The 22,024-nt window shown below is 44.3% G+C and overlaps 1 protein-coding gene and 1 long non-coding RNA gene across 6 annotated transcripts in view; one reads left to right on the top strand and one right to left on the bottom strand.

Annotated features, from left to right (window-relative positions):
* The window catches only part of LOC144697271 (uncharacterized), a 407,386-nt gene extending 395,623 nt beyond the window's left edge, over positions 1–11,763 (top strand). For 2 of the 5 annotated variants that reach the window (XR_013580326.1, XR_013580325.1), the window contains exon 2: positions 10,892–11,416. The gene's annotated coding sequence lies outside the window, so the exon portion shown is untranslated. Of the gene's footprint in view, positions 1–6,284; positions 10,249–10,891 lie in introns of those variants that run through there. The other 3 variants (XR_013580322.1, XR_013580324.1, XR_013580323.1) reach the window with 3 other exon arrangements.
* The window catches only part of LOC144697371 (uncharacterized), a 423,816-nt gene that overhangs the window by 122,126 nt on the left and 279,666 nt on the right, over positions 1–22,024 (bottom strand). The gene's annotated exons all lie outside the window — the stretch shown is intronic.

Below are 22,024 nucleotides of genomic sequence, written 5' to 3'. Positions count from 1 at the left end.
ATAATGTATTAATAATCAGGATAATATATTATTAATCAGGACTATAATGTATTAATAATCAGGGTAATAATGTGTTAATAATCAGGATCATAACATATTAATAAACAGGATCATAATGTATTTAATAATCAGGATACTGTTACATTAATAATCAGAATCCTATTGCATCGATAATGAGGATCCTATTACATCAATGCTCAGGTCCTTATTACATTAATGATCAGAGTTTAAATACGTTAAGATTCAGGATCTCAACGCATTAATAATCAGGATATTATTACATTAATACTCTGGTGCCTATTGCATCAACAATCAGGATCTTATTGTATAAATAATCATTGTCCTATTATATTAATAATCAGGATTAATTACATTAAATACATAGTTCCAATCGCATTCATAATCAGCTACCTACTGCTTCAATAATCAAAAATTATTGCAATTATCAGGATTCTAATTAATCAGAATTAATTCAATTAATAATTAGTTCTATGACATAAATAATCAGGATCCTATTACATTAAAGTCATTTTCCAATTGTGTCAATAATCAGGATCCTATAAGATGAATAATCAGGAGGCTATTACATTAATCATAACCTTCTCAAGGGCAATTAGGGATGGGCAATAAATACTAACCCAGTCAGTGACGCCCACATCCCATTAATGAATATAAAAGTTCAAATACATTAATAATCCTCACCACCACCCACCGCCCCCCTCTGCCCCTTAGCACAACAGCTCTCATCCCCTCAAATTTTCACTCTGGCATCACACAAAGTCTGAGGCATTAAAATGGGGTCACATTGGGAAAAAGTTTGGGAAGCACTGATTTAAACAACCCCTTTAAATGCACTTATCTCACAACTCAGCTCATCGTTCAATGCCACATCTCCATGAAACAAAAACAAAAAATGCTGGAAAAACTCAGCAGGTCTGACAGCATCTGTGGAGAGAAAGATTGAGTTAGTATTTCGAGTCCATATGACTCTTCTTCAGACTGACGGACTCGAAATGTTAACTCTGTTTTTCTCTCCACAGATTCTGTCAGACCTGCTGAGCTTTTCCAGAATTTTTTCTTTTTGTTTCAGATTTCCAGCATCCACGGTATTTTGCCTTTATCACTTCTCCCTGATGGAAGTTATTATTATTTGTGATGATCAGGTATCGTTGTGGGCTGTTGATTTTGGTGCAAGGTCCATTCTTCACCTTGAAACTGACTGAAGTGGTGCCGTCAAACTGTAGTCACTGCATGTTGTCATGAAAGGAGCAGATCAGACTGAGCAACTTTGGTGGATAGTCAATTTTCTCCAAAACCTTGTACAGTCCTGCCCTGCTGACAGTGTTAAATGCTTTACTGAGGTCTGCAATAGTAAAGAGGTGCGTCCTGTTCCCTACATTTCTCTTGTAGCTGGCGTATGGAGAAGAACATGTTCACTGTAGATCTGGCAGCACAGAAACCACACTGTACTTCTGGATACACTCGGTCTGCAAGTAGATGAAATCTTTAAGCATGAACCCAGCGAAGGCCTTCCCAGTGACACTAAGGAGTGAGATGTCCCTGTAGTTGCAATCTCCTCTGTCACCTTTGTTTTTCCATTATGTGGTGATGTTTGTATCACACGTGTCCTGTGGAACTGATCCTGATTGTCAGCAAGGATTAAACAGCATTTTCTAATTGGAGATGTTAATCAGTGGAACCTTTTAGACACTGAATTATAGAGTTTACATCAAAGATCAATTTAGAATGAAGTAAAAGTTCATAATTTTATTGTAAATGAGTTCCTGTTGAGAATTCATAAATTAAGGGGCAATGTCACAGATGGCGGTTTTAAATAGGGACATTGTAGCCCCAAAAATCAGTGACATCACCAGGATATTAAACTCCAGCCAGTTATAGGGCTGGTAACATCTGCAGAAACAAACCTAACATTGTCAGACTATCAGCCCTGGATGTGATCAACAGCAGAAAAAAATTGCAGAATCCAGCCCCAAGAATCACTCATGAACTCGCTGATGTGTCAGCAGGTACCGTGACTGAATGAATCCCTTCCCACATGCAGAGCAGATGAATGGCTTCTCCCCAGTATGAGTGCATTTGTGCATATGCAGGCAGCCAGACTGAGTGAATCCCTTCCCACACACGGAGCAGGTAAATGGCTTCTCCCCGGTGTGAGTGCGCTCGTGTAACAGAAGGCTGCTGGACTGAGTGAATGTCTTCCCACACACGGAACAGATGAACGGTCTCTCCCCAGTGTGCGTGCGTTGGTGAGCAGTGAGGGCCGATGACTGCCTGAAACTCTTTCCACATGACGTGCAGCTGAATGGCTTCTCCTCAGTATGAATTCGATGGTGTTTTAGAAGGCTGGATGAATGAGAGAATTCCTTCCCACAAACACAAGTGAACGGCCTCTCCCCAGAGTGAACTCACTTGTGTGAATTGAGGTCGGCTGAACACCTCAATGTCTTTACACTGCAAGTGCAGCTGAACGGCCTCTCCCCAGTGTGAATTCGCTCGTGTGTCTTGAGGTCGATGACTGCCTGAACCTCTTTCTACAGGAAGTGCAGCTGAATGGTTTCTCCTCAGTGTGAATTCGCTGGTGTGACCAAAGACCGGATGAATGAGTGAATCCCTTCCCACACACAGGGCAGGTGAATGGCCTCTCCCCAGGGTGAAGTCGCTGGTGTGCAGAGAGGCTGGATGACTGCCTAAACCTCTTTCCACAGTATGTGCAGCTGAAAGGCCTCTCTTCAGTGTGTATTCACTGGTGTAACATGAGGCAGGATGTCTGAGTAAATCCTTTCCCACACACAGAACAGGTGAACGGCTTCTCTCCAGTGTGACTGCGCCGATGGTTTTCCAGCAGGGATGGATAATAGAATCCTTTACCACAGTCCTCACATTTCCAAGGTTTCTCCATGGGACCCGATCCAATGTGGCTGCGTCAATGGATTTCCAAAAGGGATGGATAATTGAATCCTTTCCCACAGTTCTCACATTTCCACAGTTTCTCCATGGTGCCTGTGTCCTCGTGTCTCTCCAGGTTGGATGATTAGTTGAAGCCTTGTCCACACACAGAACATGTGTACAGTTTCTCCCAATCTCAATAGTGTGGTACTTTTTCAGGATCTGTAACTGGTTAAAGATTTCTCCACAGTCAGTTCACTGGAACACTCTCACTCAGACGTGTGTGTGTCTCGGTGCTTTTCCAGTCACATTGATGTTTGAAATCTTTCCCCACAGACAATCATTTCTCCTTCCCATTCAGAGGCCAATGATATTCAGGTCCAGATACATCAAGTAGCTCTGTCAGATCTTGACGTGATGTTTGGATTGAGTTTCCTGTCTGTAAATCCTCCCCTTCTAATGCCCTGTGAAAGGAGTTTACAAATGCCATCCCTGTGAGTTCAGGATAGAAATCCAGAACAGACAATTCTAGTTTCTGTGGAACATTTTTCATTTTTTCTCACCACCCCACAAAAACACTGTCTGGCCTGCACAGAATCCAGTTAAGTTTCTTTCCTCCATTCCCAGTTTTCTCCCCCTCTCTACTCTGTCTGGGTTCAGTTCACCACTCCCTGTTTGCAGACTGAGAATAAAATCAACGAGTCAATCATTTTCTCTCCTCGTCACTGGGACCCTGAAGCCCTGCCTACCCAATGTCACCTCACCAAGATGGCCACAGATGCACCCTACTGGCTGAACAAGCCCCGCCTTCCTCACTCAAATGGGAACAGGTGGCCTGGGTAACCAGGGCCAGTCACCAGGAAGGGAGACTCAACTCCCTGATCTGCTCAAACTGCCTATATCTTAGGCAGTCCCTTGGGATCAAGGATGATTTGCTTCCACTCTGATTTGATGACTGGTAAGTTCAATGCCTGATCTGCAAACTCTGTCACATGCGGGGCAGGTGGTGCCTGAAAGGTTGCATAGGTGGGTTGTTTGGAGGTTTGTACGTTCTCTAACACACCTCAACTTTGCCTCTGCATTTTCCCAACCAAGTATCTCAATGTGTTAGGTACCTTACCAAATGAGACTTCTCCATTTCAGCAGTCATAAACCAGAGTCTCCCATGAGTTGGTGGGCATATTTGATCTCTTCAGGGGCATGTTGAAGAGATCGCTGTTTCCACTGTCCTCCTGGGATCTCCTGCTGTGACCAAGTACCAAGCAGAACAGTTACTTCGGGTGTCTGGCAGCAGGTATATGAACAACATGTCCCGCCCAGTGGAGCTGATTTAGAGTGACTGGTCCCTTGATGCTGGGCAAGTTGGCTTGGGAAAAGATGCTGCTGTGGGACTTCCTTTCTTGCCACTGGATTATAGACTCATAGACATTTACAGCACAGGAGGCCATTCGGCCCATCGTGTGCACGCTGGTCAACAAAGATCTGACTATACTAATCCCTTTTTCCAGCTCTTGGCCCATAGCCCTGGAGGCTATGGCAATGCAAGTGAATATCTAAATACTTCTTAAATGTTACAAGAGATTCTGACTCAACCACCCTTTCAGGCAGTGAGTTCCAGACTCCCACCACCCTCCGGGTGAAAAAATTTCTCCTCAACTTCCCCTTACCTTCTATCTCCTGCCTTGAATCTATTCCCCTTTGCTACTGACCCCTCCACTAATGGATAAAGTGCCTTCCTATCCACCCTATCTATGCCCCTCATAATCTTATATGCCTCTATCAAGACCCTCTCAACCTTTGCTGCTCCAAGGAAAACAACCCCAACCTATCTAATATTTCCTCATAGCTCAGGCCCTCCAGCTGAGGCAGCATCCTGGTCAATCTCCTCTGCACCGTCTCCAGTGCAAACACATCCTTCCTATAATGTGGTGACCAGAACTGCAAGCAGTACTCCGGTTGTTGCCTAACCAGTGTTTTATACAGTTCCAGCATAACCTCCCTGCTCTTGTATTCTACACTTTGGCAAATAAAGGCAAGTATCCCATATTCCTTCCCAACCACCTTATCTACCTGCCCTGCTACCTTCAGGGATCTGTGGATATGCACACCAAGGTCCCTCTGATCTTCAGTACTTTCCATGGTCCTACTATTCATAGTGTAATCCCTTGCCTTGTTAGCCCTCCTCAAGTGCATTACCTCACAATTTTCCAGGTTGAATTCCATTTGCCACTGCTCTGCCCACCTGACCAATCAATTGATGTCCTCCTGCAGTTTACGGCTATCCTCCTCACTATTTACCACCCTACCAATTTTCATGTCATCTGCGAAATTCTTGATCATACACCCTACACTTAAGTCAAAATCATTTATGTATACCACAAACAGCAAGGGCCCCAGCACTGAGCCCTGCGGAACCCCACTGGAAACAGGCTTCCAGTCATAGAAACATCCCTCTACCATCACCCTCTGCTTCCTGCCTCTCAGCCAATTTTGGATCCAACGTGCCACTTTGCCTTGGATCCCATGGGTTCTTACTTTCTTGACCAGTCTGCCATAAGGGACTTTATCAAAAGCCTTGCTAAAGTCCATGTAGACCACATCAAATGCATTACCCTCATCGACACTGCTGGTTACCTCCTCAAAAACTTAGATCAACTTTGTCAAACACGACCTTCCCTTAACAAATCCATGCTGACTATCCCTGATCAATGTGTGTCTCTCCAAGTGCAGATATATTCTGTCCGTCAGAATTCTTTCTAGTAACTTCCCCACCACTGAGATTAGACTGACACGCCTGTAATTTCCTGGCCTATTCCTTCCCCCCTTTTTTAATAATGGGACAACTTCAGCAGTCCTCCAGCACCTCATCTGTGGCCAGAGAGGATTTGGAAATTACTGCCAAGGACCCTGATATCTCTTCCCTTGCCTCCCTCAACAGCCTGGGATAAATCTCATCCGGGCCTGTGGATTTATCCATTTTTAAGGCCACTAATCCCGCTTGTACCTCTTCTCTCTCTGTGTTAATTTCCTCTAATATTTCACAGTCCTACACCCTGATGTCTATCCCTGCGTCATCCTTTTCCATTGTGAAGACCGACACAAAATATTCATTGAGCACTGTACCCACATCTTCTGGGTCCACACACATATCACCTCTATGGTCCCGAATTGGCCCCACTCTTTCCCAAGTTATTCTCTTGCTCTTTATATGTTTTAAAAACAGCTTTGGATTTTTCTTTATTCTACCCACCAATGCTTTCTCATGCTTTCCTAATTTCCTTTTTAAGGTCCCCCCTGCGCTTTTTATACTCCTTCCGGGACTCTGCCATGTTGAGCCCTTGTTATCTTCCATAAGCTTCTCTTTTTTTCTTAATCCTAACTTTTATGTCCCTTGACATCCAGGGTTCTCCAGGCTTGGTCCCCCACTTTGTCTTTATGGGAACATTTTTGCCCTGTACGCTCGCTATTTCCTCCTTTAATGCCTCCCACTGCTCTGACACAGTTTTATCTGCAAATAGCTGCTCCCAGTCCACTTGGGCCAAATCGTATCCCAGTTTAGTAAAATTAGCCTTTCCCCAGTTTAGAATTTTTATTCCCGGCGCAACCTTATCCTTTTCCATAACTATCCTAAATCTAACTGAGTTATGGTCACAAGATGCTCCCCTACTGATATGCCTTCCACCTGCTCGGGCTCATTTCCAAATATTAGGTCCAGAACTGCCCCCTCTCTTGTTCAGCTTTCTATGTACTGGCTAAAAAAGTTCTCCTGGGTGCAACTTAAGAATTTTGTTCCCTCCTTACCTTGCACACTAAAACTATCCCAGTTAATATTTGGGTAGTTAAAATCCCCCCACTATTACTACCTTATTATTCTTACACTGCTCTGAAATTTGATTACATATTTGATCCTCGATCTCTCCCTGACTGTTTAGGGGCCTATAGCACACACCCAATAGCGTGTTTGCCCCTTTTGTGTTTTTTACTTATACCCATACGGACTCATTTGATGATCCTTCCAAGATATCATCCCTCCTCACTGCTATGATTGATTTCTTGATCAATATTGCGACCAACCATCCTCTTCTATCCCCCTCTCTGTCTGAATACCCGAGAACCAGGAATGTTGAGCTGCCAATTCTGCCCTTTTAGCCAAGTCTCAGTCATAGCTATGATATCATATTCCCACGTACCTATCTGTGCCCTCAGCTTGCCTGTCTTATTCCTCAGGCTCCTTGCATTAAAATATATTCCATTTAACCTTGCTAAACTCACTTCTTTCTTATCTAGCCTTTGTTTCCTCTGCCTTCCAGACTCACTTACTGGCGTTTTAACTTCTAATTCCATCTCAGCTTCTCTCCCTCTGAACTACTTTTCAGGATCCCATTCCCCTGCCAATTTAGTTTAAATCTGCCCCAACAGCATTAGCAAACCTCCCAGTGAGGATGTTGGTCCCATTCCTGTGTAGATGTAAGCCGTCCAACTTGTACAGGTCCCATTTCCCCCAGAAACGGTCCCAATGCCCCAGGAATCTGAAGCCTTCCCTCCTGCACCATCTCTCCAGCCACGCAGTCATCTGTTCTATCCTTCTGTTCCTATACTCACTATTGCATGGCACCGGGAGTGATCTGGAGGTTACTGCCTTTGAAGTCCTGCATTTCAATTTCTGACCAAACTCCCTAAAGTCTGCTTGCAGGACCTAATTTTTCTTTCTTCCTATGCCATTGCTCCCAACATGGACCACGACCTCTAGCTGTTCACCCTTCCCCTTCAGAATACTGCAGCCGTTCCGTGACATCCTTGACCCTGGCATCCGGGAGGCAACATACCATCCTGGAGTCATGTCTACGGCTGCAGAAGCGCCTGTCTACTCATCTCACTGCAGAATCCCCTACCACTAGTGCCCTTCAAAACTTCTTCCTCCCCCTACCAAGCAGCTGCACCACCCACAGTGCCATAGCTTTGGCTCTGGTTGGCCTCCACAGAGGAACTGTTACTCTCACCATTTTCCAAGGGTGTAAAACAGTTTGAGAGCGATTTGGAGGATCTTATGCAGGCACCGCTGTTGGTAGCTCTCCAGTGGTTTGAGGTACCTGCTGTAGGTTGTCCAAGTATCAGAAGCTTTGAGGTGCAGGTGGATCACTTCTGCCCAGTAAACCATGAGCTGAGTCTTGGGTTTGACATCCTGACCCTCAAATACTCTGTTCATCGTTCGGCTGAAGGCTGAGCTGACACACTGGAGGCGATGAGGAATGTTGTCATCTATGTCTGCCTTCATCGAGAGGAGGCTTCCAAGATACAGAAAATGGTCCAAATTTTGAGGATTTCACCATTATTCTTAATCAATGGGGTGCAGGGGGAGGGGCTGGTAGGTGGTAAAATTCGCAAGATAAATAACAAATGGTGGGGAGAAAGTGCATAAGAGATCCAACAACTCATGGACACCAAAAACATGTATGGTTTCCTCAGCGCTGTCAAGACAATCTGTGACCCAAACACTCAAGGGCCCACCCCACTGAGCGCCAAGCACAGAGGGAGCTCATCAATGTCAGGGAGGCAGTCAGTGCTCACTGGAGAGAACTCCTCAACCGAGACTGGGTCTCTGACTTCGATGTCCTCAACTCCATTGCTCAATACCCCGTCCGGCTCAGGCTCAGTGCTACCATGGCCCAGAGTGAAAATAAAAAAAGCTATTTGACAGCTGAAAAACAACAAGACCCCTGGAACAGATGGAATCCCTGCTGAAATTCTGAAACATGGTGGAGTTACACTCCTGGCCCAGCTGCACAACCGCATATTCCTCATTGGGAAGAGGGATCTCTGGAACACTGTGATTGTGACTGTATTCAAGAAGGGAGACAACTCCAAATGCGGTAATTACACAGCAGTCTCTCTGCTGCCTGCCACAAGGAAGAACATTGCAAGGATCCTCCTCAATTACCTTCTCTTAGTGGCCAAAGAGCTCCTTCCAGAGTTACAGTGTGGTTTCCCCCCATCAAAAGACATCACAGACATGATCTTCACTGTGTGGCAAACCCAAGAAAAATTGAAGGAACAGCACCCACCATTGTACTTAGCCTTTTCTGATCTCACAAAAACTTTTTACGCTATCAAACGTGACGTTTTATCCTGTGTCCTTCCCCAATTTGTCTGTCCTCAGAAATTTGTCACCATCCTCCGCCTACTCCACGATGACATGGAAGCTGTGAACCTCATCAACAAAATTACCACAGGCCCTATTTCAGTGAAAACTGGGATAAGACAAGGCTGCGTCATTGCACCAACGCCTCTTCTCCATTTTCCTCTCTGCATTTCACCTCGAGAAAATTACCCGTGGGCATGGAGATAATCTACAGAACAGACAGGGAACCTACGCCACCTTCAAAACAGAACCAGAATCAGTCCAACCTCAGACATTGTGCTCCAATATGCAGATGCCTGATTTCCATGTTAAAACAATCCATTTGCTTTGATTCCATAGCCTTAATACTCTTGCCTCACAAACATCTAGAAATCTCAGTTTTTAAATTTCAATTGATTGAATCCAGATTTCCACTATATTTTCTGTGAAGTGATTTCTGACATTATTCCTGAACAGCCGAGTCTCCGTTACACAAATAAATATCACTGATTTGTACATTTAAATGGTAACAATTATTTTACTCTTAACTAATTATCCAACAAAATTTCAAAGAAACATAATAATTTTAGTAAAATACGGTGAATGCTGGAAATCTGAAATAAAAACAGAAAGTTCTGGAAATCCTCAGCAGGTTTGGCAGCTTCTGTGAAGAGAGAAACAGATTTAACATTTCCAATCCAATATGATTCTTCTTCAGAACTGAGTATTTCCAGCATTCTGATTTCATTTTAAACACATAATTGATGTAAACTTTATTGTCCTTACAGGTATCTGGATGTAAATCTGATTTCAGACCTTCCTCTGAACAGTTTTCAAACTGACTCCAGCTCATTGTCCATTCCTTCACTAAACACCCGGATGGAAAACCCTCATCACAAGATGGCGGCGGCCGGTCGCCCGGGTAACCCGGGCCTGTCACCGGGGAGGAAGCCCCGTCCTCATTCACCCCTTCCCTTACCAAGATGGCCGCCCTTGCGCCCCGCTCCCTGAACAAGACCCGCTTTCCTCTCCCAAGATGGCGACGGCCGGTGAGCCCGCTCCCAGTGCGCAGGTGCAGTGTGGGTGTGCGCTCTGAGCATGCTCAGTGTCAGTCAGGGTGACAGAGTGAGGAGGAGCGGACGGTTCGGGAGGCGGGAGGAGATTGTGAGCACAGGGAAGGAATGGAAACCGCGGCTGGACTGGGAACTGGAGCAACTTCTGGGGTAGGCCCCAGGCCCCGTGTTTACCCCGCGGTGACAGGCCCGGGGGGGAGGGAGCGATGGAGCCGGCGGCTGGACGGGGAGGATTTGGAAACACTTTGTGGATCCGCAAACCCTGAGGAATAATTGTCAGCTCCTGGTTTGCAGCTGCGGGGCTTCTCCCTCCCGGGAACAGGCCCAGGTTAACGGCCGCCATCCTGGCTCAGCGAGTGGAGGATGGTTCACATCAGAGGATGGGGGAGGGGGGACAATAAATAAGAGGTTACACTTTGGGCTCAAATCAATGAGGATCTGATCTGTGGGAGGGAAGGAAGGAAACCCTGGGAGGTGGGCGGGGAGGATTCAGAAACACCCGCTGGAGGCCCCAAACCCCCAATAAGACTCATTGATTTTATTGTCAGTCTGCAGACAGGAGCTGGAGAACTGAACCCAGGCAAAGGAGAGGTAGGGAGAAAACTGGGAGTGGAGGAAAGAAATGGTGAGATGGGTTTGGATTTCAGCCCAGGGAGGAGGGAAAGTGTGTGGGACGGGGAATTACAACTTTCGGGAGCAAGAGAGGAAAAAATGTTCCATATAAACTAGAATTGTCTGTTCTGTATTTCTGTCTTGGACTGACAGTGATGACTTTTATAAACACCTTTTACAGGATATTAGAAAGTGAGGATTTGCAGACAGAAATCTCAAACCAAATGTCACGTCAAGATCTGGCAGAGTCGCTTGATTCATCGGGATCTGAATATCATCGGCCTTTGAATCTAGGAGGAGAAACGTTTGTCTGTTCTGTCTCCTTCTGCACTTTTCAAATATCAGTGTGACTGGTAAAGAACCGACAAACACTCACCCAAGTGAGAGTGTTCCAGTGAACTGACTGCGGAAAGCGCCTTGACCTGTTACAAAGGCTGAAAAAACATCACACCATCACAGCAGGACCAAACTGTGCATGTCTTTTGTGTTTGGTGGATGTGCAGAAAATTTCCTCCAATTAAATACTGGGAAGACTGAAGTCATTGTTTGAATGACTGGTAGAAGTAGATTTAGTCGTAACTTTCAAAAGTGATTTGGACTTTTATCTAATAAGGAAAGATTTGGAGGGCAATCGGAAAAGAACAGGGGAGCGCGACAGATTGGTAACATTTTCAGAGACAATACAGGCACAATGGGCTGAATGGCCATCTGTACTCTATGATTCTATCATATGTTTATTATGAATCTTTACATTATTATAGATGACAATCTCCTAATAGTACAGCAGAGAAGGAGGCCGGTTGGCCTATTGAATCTGTGCTGACAAATTTGACGACCTATCCAGTTAGTCTCACTCCCCCATTCTTTACTCATCCCTGCTTCATTTCTCTTTCAAGAATTTATCCTTTTGAAGGTCACTCTTGCACCTATATCCATCAGATAGTGAATTCCAAATTCTTACCACTTGTTACTGAAAAGATTTCCTCGTGATGCTAGTGTAAAAGCAAAATATTGCGGATGCTGGATATCTGAAATAAAAACAGAAAATGCTGGAAAAACTCAGCAGGTCTGACACCACCTGTGGAGAGAGAAACAGTTAGCATTTTGAGTCCATATGACTCTCCTTCATTGCACAATACCAAATATAGGATAGCCTGTTCCCAAGTCGGTTCCTGGACATTCTGGTCTAAAAAACATCTTGTATACTCCAGGAATTCATTCACCACAGTATTATTGCATATTTAGTTTGCCCAGTCTATATGCAGTTTAAAGTCACCCATGATTACCGTAGCACCCTTTTTATATACATCTCTAATTTCCTGTTTAACACTGTCCCCTACCTTATCACTACTGTTTGGAGGCTTATGGACAATTCCCACTAATGTTTTCTGTCCTTTGTTGTTTCTTAGCTCCACCCAGACTGATTCAAGATCTAGATATTCTGAGCCAATATCCTCTCTCACTACTGCACCGATTTCGTCCTTAACTAACAATGTCACACCACCTCCTTTTCCTTTTTGCTTGTCTGTCCTAAATATTGAGTACCATTGGATATTCAGTTCCCAGCCTTGGTCACCCTGCAACCATGTCTCTGTAATCACAGTCATATTGTACCTGTTTACATCTATTTGCACTGTTAATCCATCTACCTTATTGCAAATACTCCATGCATTCATATACAGTGCCTTTAGACTTGTCTTTTTAACATTTTTTATACATCTCTTTTTGTACTATGGTCCTATTTGCTGCTAGATCTTGTTTCCTCTGCATTCCACTTTTGCTTTCTACTTTTCTATCTTTCACTCCTATCTTTGTTTCCCTCTCTTGTGTCTCCTCGCTCAGTTTCCCATTCCCCTACCAGTCTAGTTTAAACCCTCCCCCACAGTACTAGCAAATACCCTTGCGAGGATACTGGTCCTGGTCCTGCTGGGGTGCAACTGAATCAGTTTGTACAGGTCTCATCATCTGCAGAATCAGTCCCCATGCCTCAGGAATCTAAATCCCTACCTCCTACACCATCTCTCCAGCCATGCATTCATCTGGTCCATTCTCCTATTCCTGATCTCGCTAGCACATGGTACTGGGAGTAACCTGAGATTAATACCTTTGAGGTCCTGTTTTTTTAATTTATTTCCTAGCTCCCTATATTCTGCTTTCAGGCCCTCATCCCTCTTATTACCTATGTTGTTGATACCGATATGGACCATGACCTCTGTCTAATATATGATATAGTGATATATCATATATTAATATAATTTTTTTTAAAGTTCAGTCAAGGGATGTGGGCTTCACTGGCTGGGCCATCATTTACTCCCCATACCTAGTTGCCCTTGAGAAGGTGGTGGTGAGCTGCCTTCTTGAACTGCTGCAGTCCATGCAGTGTAGGTACACCCAAAGTGCTGTTAGGAAGGGAGCTCCAGGAATTTGATCCAGCGACTGAAGGAATGGCGATATATTTCCAAGTCAGGGTGGTGAGTGGTTTGGAGGGGAACTTCCAGGGGGTGGTGTTCCCATCTATCTGCTGCCCTTTTCCTTCGAGATGACTGAGGTCATGGGTTCGGAAGATGCTGTCAAAGGAGCCTTGGTGTATTCATGCAGTGCATCTTGTAGATGGTACACACAGCTGCTACTGTTTGTTGGTGGTGGAGGGAGTGAATGTTTGTGGATGGAGTGCCAACCATGTGGGCTGATTTGTCCTGGATGGTGTCAACCTTCTTGAGTGTTGTTGGAGCTGCACTCATCCAGGCAAGTGGGGAATATTCCATCACACTCCTGACTTGTGCCGTGTAGATGGTGGACAGGCTTTGGAGAGTCAGGAGGTGAGTTACTTGCAGCAGGATTCCCAGCCTCTGACCTGCTCTTGGAGCCACAGTATTTATATGGCTGGTCTAGTTCTGTTTATGCTCAATGATAATCCCCAAGATGTTGATAATGGGGGATTCAGTGAAGGTAATGCCACTGAATGTCAAGGAGTGATGGGTAGATTCTCACTGGTTGGAGATGGTCATTGACTGGCACTTGTGTGTTGTGAATGTTATTTGCCACCTGTCAGTACAAGCCTGGATATTGTCCAGGTCTTGCTGCATTTAGAAATGCACTGCTTCAGTAGCTGAGGCGTCGTGAATGGTGCTGAACATTGTGCAATCACCAGTGAACATCCCCACTTCTGACCTTATGATGGGAGGAAGGTCATTGATGAAGCAGCTGAAGATGGTTGGGCCTAGGACAATACCCTGAGGCATTCCTGCAGTGATGTCGTGGAAATGAGATGATTGACCTCTAACAACCACAACCATCTTACGTTGTGCTAGGTATGAATCCAACCAGTAAAGAGTTCCCCCCTTGATTCCCATTGGCTCCAGTTTTTCCAGAGATCCTTGATGGCAAACTTGGTCAAATGCTGCCTGGATGTCAAGCGCAGTCACTCTCACCTCACCTCGGGAGTGCAGCTCTTTTGTCCATGTTTGAACCACGGCTGTAATGAGGTCAGGAGCTGAGTGACCCTGGCGGAACCCAAGCTTAGCATTAGTGAGGAGGTTATTTCTTAGCAAGTGCTACTTGATACAGAAACAGGCCCAGTCTCGATGTGGTGATGAAAATTTTTGTTCACCAATTAAGCTTTGAGCTTGTTGGGGGAGGGGGGGACAATAATTAAGAGGTTACACTTAAATCAATAAGGACTCTGATTTGTGGGAGGGAGGGAAGGAAGGAAACCCTGGGAGGTGGGCGGGGAGGATTCAGAAACACCCGCTGGAGGCCACAAACCCCCAATAAGACTCAGTAATTTTATTGTCAGTCTGCAGAAAGGAGCTGGAGGACTGAACCCAGGCAGAGGAGAGGGAGGGAGAAAACTGGAGTGGAGGAAAGAAATGGTGAGATAGGTCTGGATTTCAGCCCAGGGAGGGGGAGAGTGTGTGGGACGGGGATTTACAGCTTTGGGGGAACAAGAGAAGAAAAAATGTTCCATAGAAACTAGAATTGATTGTTCTGAATTTCTATCTTGGAATGACAGTGATGACCTTTGCAAACAAGTTGAAACATAACCAGTGGGAAGCTCCACCCTCTTTAACTCTTGTTGGTCTAACAAGGTTGAAGCTTTTGTTTAACAGTAAAAGGAACTTTTTAAATTTTAATTTTTTTGTCAGTTTTAACACAGTCATTTGGACAATTACTTGAAGAGAGAATCAAACAAAGCAAAATTTGGGAAAAAGATTTTTTAAAAAACCAAAAGAATTGGAAAAACAAAGTTAAAAATTGTAACTTGATTCATCTTTGATCTGAAAAAGAAGTTATGTAACGTTGACACAATTGTGTGCATGTGAGAATGTTTGCTCTGTGCGTTTGCAAACAAGCAGAGAGGTTAACCCTTTCCAATGACAACATGGTGATATTTTGAACTAAATTTTTGTTTTATCCCATTTTTTTATCTTTAAAGACAAAGTACTTGAGAACGGCTGATATGGGAGTTATCTTCAAACTGACCGCAAGTACCTGCACTCCTGTCTCTGATCCAATTACACCACATTATGAGAATATTAAATTGGATGGTAAAGTTCCTCCACGGCTCATGAGTGAGATAGAATGGTAATTAATGGGATGCCCCACTTAGGATAAAAGATAGAGTAAATCACACCACCAAATGGGAATTGGAATAATCCCCTCTCCCCACCTCAGGTACACTTCAATAGAATAGATCAACCTGGTATCCATGTACATTCTAGTGAAACTCAGAAAAGTGTAGATGGGACGAGTAAATTGATAGCTTTCTCTCGGAGATGTTTATATCCTTGCCTCTGAACTTTTAATAAAACTGCATTTGATAGTCTGTTCACTACCTAAGGCATCAGAACCATAAGCAAAGATCTTCAGTCAGATGCCCCGTTTGATCTTTCAATAAGATCACCTGAAAGCTCAAGAGTGGCTTGTATCAGATGGAGCATATGTGATACCGGGATACTAGTGTGCAGGTGTGATTTGTTATGTCTAGAGTAACTAAAATGCCGAAATGCATGGTGAAGCTGCACTGAAGACTGGGTCCCAGACATGCTCAGCTGCTCAACAACAGAACAACATTGAGTGATTATTATGGACAATAGAATGAGAGAACATTTTAAATCATCAAGGTATTGACACAAACTCCACAGAGAAACCAATCAGGATGGAATTAATCACACTGGTATCTATCAGAGTGCGTAAAATTAAAGTGAAGAGGGATATAGAATCTGGATTTAGAAACATCCACAAGATGAATGCAGGTGAACAGAGAGCTGGAGAATCTTTAAAGTCCATGTACAAACTTTTGTTTGAACCATATGTATTTACAATATGCCAATAATTTAGAATTGTGTGAGATGATCTGCAGGTGGGGAGGATGAATCAAAGTCCATAGTTATCACATTTTACTGGAAAAGTTTTTACATTTATTCTTGGTGGTAGCTCAGGGGTTTGAGTTGCTGATTCTGATAATTCCAGAAGCTTTAGTATGTTATCGACGCTATGTAATCAAGGCATTGGGAGAACAAGCTCGTAGCTTAGAAATATCTGTGTTAGTTAGAAATCAGCTTGTGAGCAGTCAATAAGGATATTCCCTTCTCAAGATGGGGAGATCTGGAAGAAATCATTGTCCAATAACATTATAAAATTTTAATAAATTTATTGAATATTATAGGAATCCCTCTCTCTTGCATGCTCTCACTTTTGAAGAAAGTTTCTGGGTTGACAAACACAGGACAGTGTAGCCTTGTTATTTCTGCCAAGGACATATTCTCTAGCACAGACCTTGAAACAAGACAAACTTGCTAAGGTGGCAGGGTGGGTGGGAGGGGAGGAGGGGGGTGGCTGGAATCTCATGATGCAGATGTAAACCAACTGTCTGAGTAAAGGTTAAACAAGATGTCTTAGAGAGCGATGAGCCACTAAATCGCTTCATGGCCCCTCAATATGAGGGATTCACCCGAATATCTGCGCCCTGCTAATGGACAATTGAAAAAGCGATTGACAAAATAAATAAGATATAAAAGGCCTTTCAAGAGGGCAAATCGCTTCAGACAACAAAGAACTTCTCAGTGATCCATGCTCGCTTTAGCCAAACACTTTGATTCAAGGATACTGAGAAAGGAAGAAACTGCCACCTCCAGCCACAGAGATGAGGATCCACCAGATCCAGGACCAGTAAACCATTCCGAGGAGACTGCCACCTCCAGCCACGGAGATCAGCATCCCCCTGATCCGGGACCAGTAAACCATTCCGAGGGGACTGCCACCTCCAGCCACGGAGATCAGCATCCCCCTGATCCGGGACCAGTAAACCATTCCGAGGAGACTGCCACCTCCAGCCACGGAGATAAGCATCCCCCTGATCCGGGACCAGTAAACCATTCCGAGGGGACTGCCACCTCCAGCCACGGAGATCAGCATCCCCCTGATCCGGGACCAGTAAACCATTCCGAGGAGACTGCCACCTCCAGCCATGGAGATCAGGTTCCCCCCCTGCATTTCCCCATCCATTTGTCCACACCGGGACCAGTAAACCATTCTCACCTGTTATGGGTTGTATGTTCTTTCTGCCTCTTTAACTGATGTATCGTATCTAAACTGTTGTTTCTTAATAAAATGCTTTAAAATCACCTACAACTTCGATCCCCTTTTTGGGTAATCTGTGACTCCTGGACTAAAATCTTACACTTGTCCATGAGACTAACTGAAGGTACGAGAACTGAAATAATCTGGAGTAATGATGAGGTGTTAGTTGTGGCTCAGTGATTGCATCCTTATCTCTGAGTCAGGAGGTTGTGGGTTCAAATCCACAGCCAGAAGCATGAGCATAAAATCCAGGCTGATATTCTGATGCAGTACTGAGGGAGCACTGCGCTGTCAGAAGTCCCGTCTTACAGATGAGACCTTCAGCTATGGTCCCATCTGCCCTCTCAGTTGGTCTAAAAGTTCCCATGATGTTATCCCAAAGAGTAGGGGAGCTCTCCCTGGTGTACTGCTTCATATTTATCCTCAACAAACATCACTGAACAGATTGTCTGGTCAAAGTCACATTTCTATTTGTGGGATCTTGCTGTGCACAATTTGGTGACTGCATTTCCTACATTACAACAGGGACTACACTTCAATAGACCTTAATTGGCTGTAAAGCACTTTGGGCCACCCTGAAGTTGTGAAAGGCGCTATATAAATACAAGTCTCCATTAACAAAGGAGAAAAGGCCCAAAAATGGAACATTTGGTAACAGGACATCAATCAGTCTCCTCCTATCTTAGAGAAATCAAGGGCTCGAACACTGTCTGTTTGTCACAAAGCTGATTTAGTTAACCTATATCCCGAATATTAAACTCCAGCCCAGTTGCAGAGATTATTAATATCAACTGAAACAAACTCCAACTGTTAGAATGAACATGGTTCTGTCCTGGATGTAATTTGCGGTATCAGTAACAGCAGAATCCATCCCCTGGAGCCTCTTGTGAACTCGCTGGTGTGTCAGCAGGCTGACTTAGTGAATCCCTTCCCACACACGGAACAGATGAACTCTCCAGTGTGAATGCGCTAGTGAATCATCAGATCTATTTAGCTTTTAAAGCTCTTCTCACGGTTAGAACATTTAAAAGGTCTTGTGTCAGAGTGGTGAGTTGGTGTGAGGCGAGTGGGTGAGCTGAGTGAATCCCTTCCCACACTAGGAGGAGGATGGTTTCTCCCTGGTGTGAACTCGCTGGTGTGTCAGCAGGATGGATGAATGTGTGAACCTATTCCCGCTCTCAGAGCGGTTGAGTGGTCTCTCTCTGATACGAGTTCTCTGGTGTTTATGATAGCTTGATAACTGAGTGAATGCATTCCCACACTCATAGCAGGTGAACGGCCTCTCCCCAGTGTGACTGCATTGATGAATTTCCAGCACAAACTGAGTTCTGAATCCCTTCCCATAGTCCCCACATTTCCACGATTTCTCCAGGTTGGATGGTCAGTTGAAGTCTCGTCCACACACAGAACACGTGTACAGTTTCTCCCCACTGTGAATGATGTGATGTTTTCTCAGACTGTGTAACTGGTTAAAGCTCTTTCCACAGTCAGTTCACTGGAACACTCTCACTCGGGTGTGTGTGTGTGTCTGAGTTTATCAATCACACTTATTTTGAAGATCTTTTTTACACAGACAGAACGTTGCTCCTTCCAAATTTTAAGGCTGATGATAGCCAGGTCCTGATGAATTGAGTGACTGTCAGATTTTGATGTGATATTTGGTTTGAGGTTTCTGTCTGTAAATCCTCCCTCGCTGCTATCCTGTAAAAGGAGTTGATAGTGTCAGTGTCACGATCAGTGCAGGATAGAATTCACCTGCTATGGGTGTGGGAAGGGATTCACTCAGACATCCAACCGGGTGAGACACCAGCGTGTTCACAAGTGACTGCAGGGATTGGCTTCTGCTATCATTGCTGCTGTTCATCACATCAGGACAGAACCATGTTCATTCTGAGAGTCGGCATTTGTTTCTGGTAGTAATAGCCTCTCAAGCTTGTCTAGAGTTTAATATTATGGATAAATATGAAATCAACCAGATTTGTTTGGAAACTATTGTTCTGGATTTTTGTTCCCACCTGAGTGTTTAGCATCACCTGGCTGGAGCTCAGAAAGGACAATCTGGGGGAAGATCATACATACAGCAGGGACAGAACTTCAGCCTGGACACAGTTCAGGAGCACAATAACCATCCATATCTTGTCCCTGTTGGATAAAATCAAACACAGTATTTATTCTCCATCTGGTTATCTGACTTTTTCATTTTGTACAGTTTACGCTGACCTCCATGGTAATTCAGATATTGTGTTCCTTTCTCTCGTTTCCAATTCACTAATATAACATTTGTTTTCCCCAATCATCTAGAACATCATATGGACCTTCCCAATTAGCTTCCCGACCCCACTCCTTTTCACAATGTTTTTAACATGACTTCATCTCCCATTGAACAGTTAATGTAATGGGTGGGGTGGTTCTCCCTGGAGGTGTTGAGATGGGCAGCACCATCTTCTCCACTGCCTGTAGCAGGGAGGATGCTGAGGTTTTTTGGAGGTTCTGGAGAAACTGGTCGAGTAGCAATGGAGAGTGGGGACCCCGGGGGGATACACAATCTGGATTGGCCGACCTGTCATGAGCTGAAATGGGCTGTGACCGGGGAGGTGAACAGGAGGGGAGTGAATGGTCATTTAGAAACTAGGAATGATGGTAACCCAGTCTTTGGCCTTGACCAGATCATCATCTCCCTCCATGACAGTTTTTTTCAGTGTCATTTCTATAGAGTGATTAAAGCTCTCGACCATCACACTGGACTCTGGGTGGTAGGGGATGTGGAAATGTTGTTCCACACTCACAAAATGACAGAGCTGCTGCATTACTTCTGCTGTGAAATGAGAACCATTATCATTCTCTATCCTTTTCAGAAAGTCCTATCTGGTAAATATCTGTTCCCACAAAATTTTAGCTGTCGTGACTGCATCATTTTTACAGACAGGGAATCCTTCAATCCAACAGGTAAACATATCTATAACTATACCGGTCCCCTCCTTTTACTGTGAGTAGTGGGCCTGTATCATTAATCTGCAATGTTTCCCAGGGAAGATCATTCATATGGGGCATGTCCATTGGGACCTTTCATTTCACAGGGCCGGATTAATCTGGGCACAGATGATACACAGGATGAAGTGCATCTTCAGCCACCAATAGTAATTATGAACATATCGAGAGCCCTGAAGGGAAACAAGTCCCAGTTTGATCCCTAAACAAAATCCATTATTTTCTAAGGCATCGAGGTGTGACCCAAATCAAATTGGAGCCATCCTAGTGATAGAAAACTTCATCATGTAGGACGACTGAGTCCTTACTTGCTGCGAGGGATGAGGGAATGATTTTCCTATGGTGCACAGCCTCTTTGACCACAGTCACATCAGGGTCAGGGTCCTGACAAGTTTTTAAATCAGGTTTAACTGGAGTCTGTCATATTGGTGCCAATGATGGAGTTTTGGGTAGATCCCATGGAATCCCCTCTGGAGATGCTTTCCTGGTGAGGCAGTCTGCCTGGCTGTTACCATCACCCTCTTCACTAACTGCTGCTGCTGATGTACCTTCACCTTACAAATAGCAACTTGTCTTGGACACTTACCAGCAATATCCCAAATCATTCAGAGATCAGATTCGTGGGTGAGTGGTTTCCTTTCTGCTGTGAAGTAGCTGCGTTTTTTTTTTGCTCGAGAATTAAGTTTCCCTTGAGGGAGTTACAACCAAAGGAGCTTTCAGAAAAGATGGCGATTCTGTCTGGAGCGGTTTGAAGAGCTGTGATCACAATAACCTCAGCTTTCTGGGCTAAGCATTGTGCTGGGTATTTAATAAGGATACTACAGCTGTCATAAGGAATCAAAGATGCAGCACGAGCCTAATACTTTCATAAAATTCACATAAACCCCAGATGGGTTTAACAGTGATGTGGTTTTAAAAGGTCAGTTGGACACGGCCTCTTTCACCTGACAAGTATCTGGGGTCTTTCATACTGGAACATCCCAACCAATTGGTATCTGTGAGGTTACAGAGTATTAATGTCTTTGATTTGTAATTCCATTATTCATTAGTCGAAGAGATAGTGCCTTAACTTGGTGCTTAATTAATAATGTCAAAGAAGTCTATCGGGTATGTGGAATTGTTGAAATAAACTGTACTGGGTACTCTTGTGTGCTTAACTAACCAGTGAACCCCAAATGGAAGCAATATACTGGAAATCTGCAATGAAAATGGAAGGTGCTGGGAAAATGCAGCAGGTCTGACAGCATGTGTGGAGAGCGAGAAACAGAGGTAATGTGACTTCTTCGGAACTGAAGAGGGGCAGACATAGGACAGGTTTTATGCTGTTGAAAAAAATGGGGCAAACGAAAGAGAAGGTCAAGGATAGGTTAGAAGGTGCGAGAGATTAAATGGCAAAGATGTCATGGAACAAAAGGCAATGGGAGTGTTATTGTTTCTAATAAAGAAACAAAGCACATTAGGTTTTAACGTCAGAACACATGGCCACAGACTGTCCAGTTCTGTTTTGAAGAAGAGTCATATTGGACTCGAAACATTAACTCTGTTCCTCTCTCCATAGATACTGCAAGACCTACTGAGTTTTTCCACACTTTATGTTCTTAATTCGGTGAACCATTAATATCTGCTCTGTGCACAGGGGTGAGAATGCCTGAGAAGTGTCCAACTGGAAAACCCTTTCCATTCACCTCTTGCATAACTACAGCAGATAGATATCGATTTGACAGTGGCAACAGGGCTGTGGAAT

The sequence above is a fragment of the Cetorhinus maximus genome, chromosome 23, assembly GCF_964194155.1.
Source record: "Cetorhinus maximus chromosome 23, sCetMax3.hap1.1, whole genome shotgun sequence".
Taxonomy (NCBI): domain Eukaryota; kingdom Metazoa; phylum Chordata; class Chondrichthyes; order Lamniformes; family Cetorhinidae; genus Cetorhinus; species Cetorhinus maximus.
Note: the sequence above shows the minus strand (reverse complement) of the source record. Positions and strands in the feature narration are given on the sequence as shown.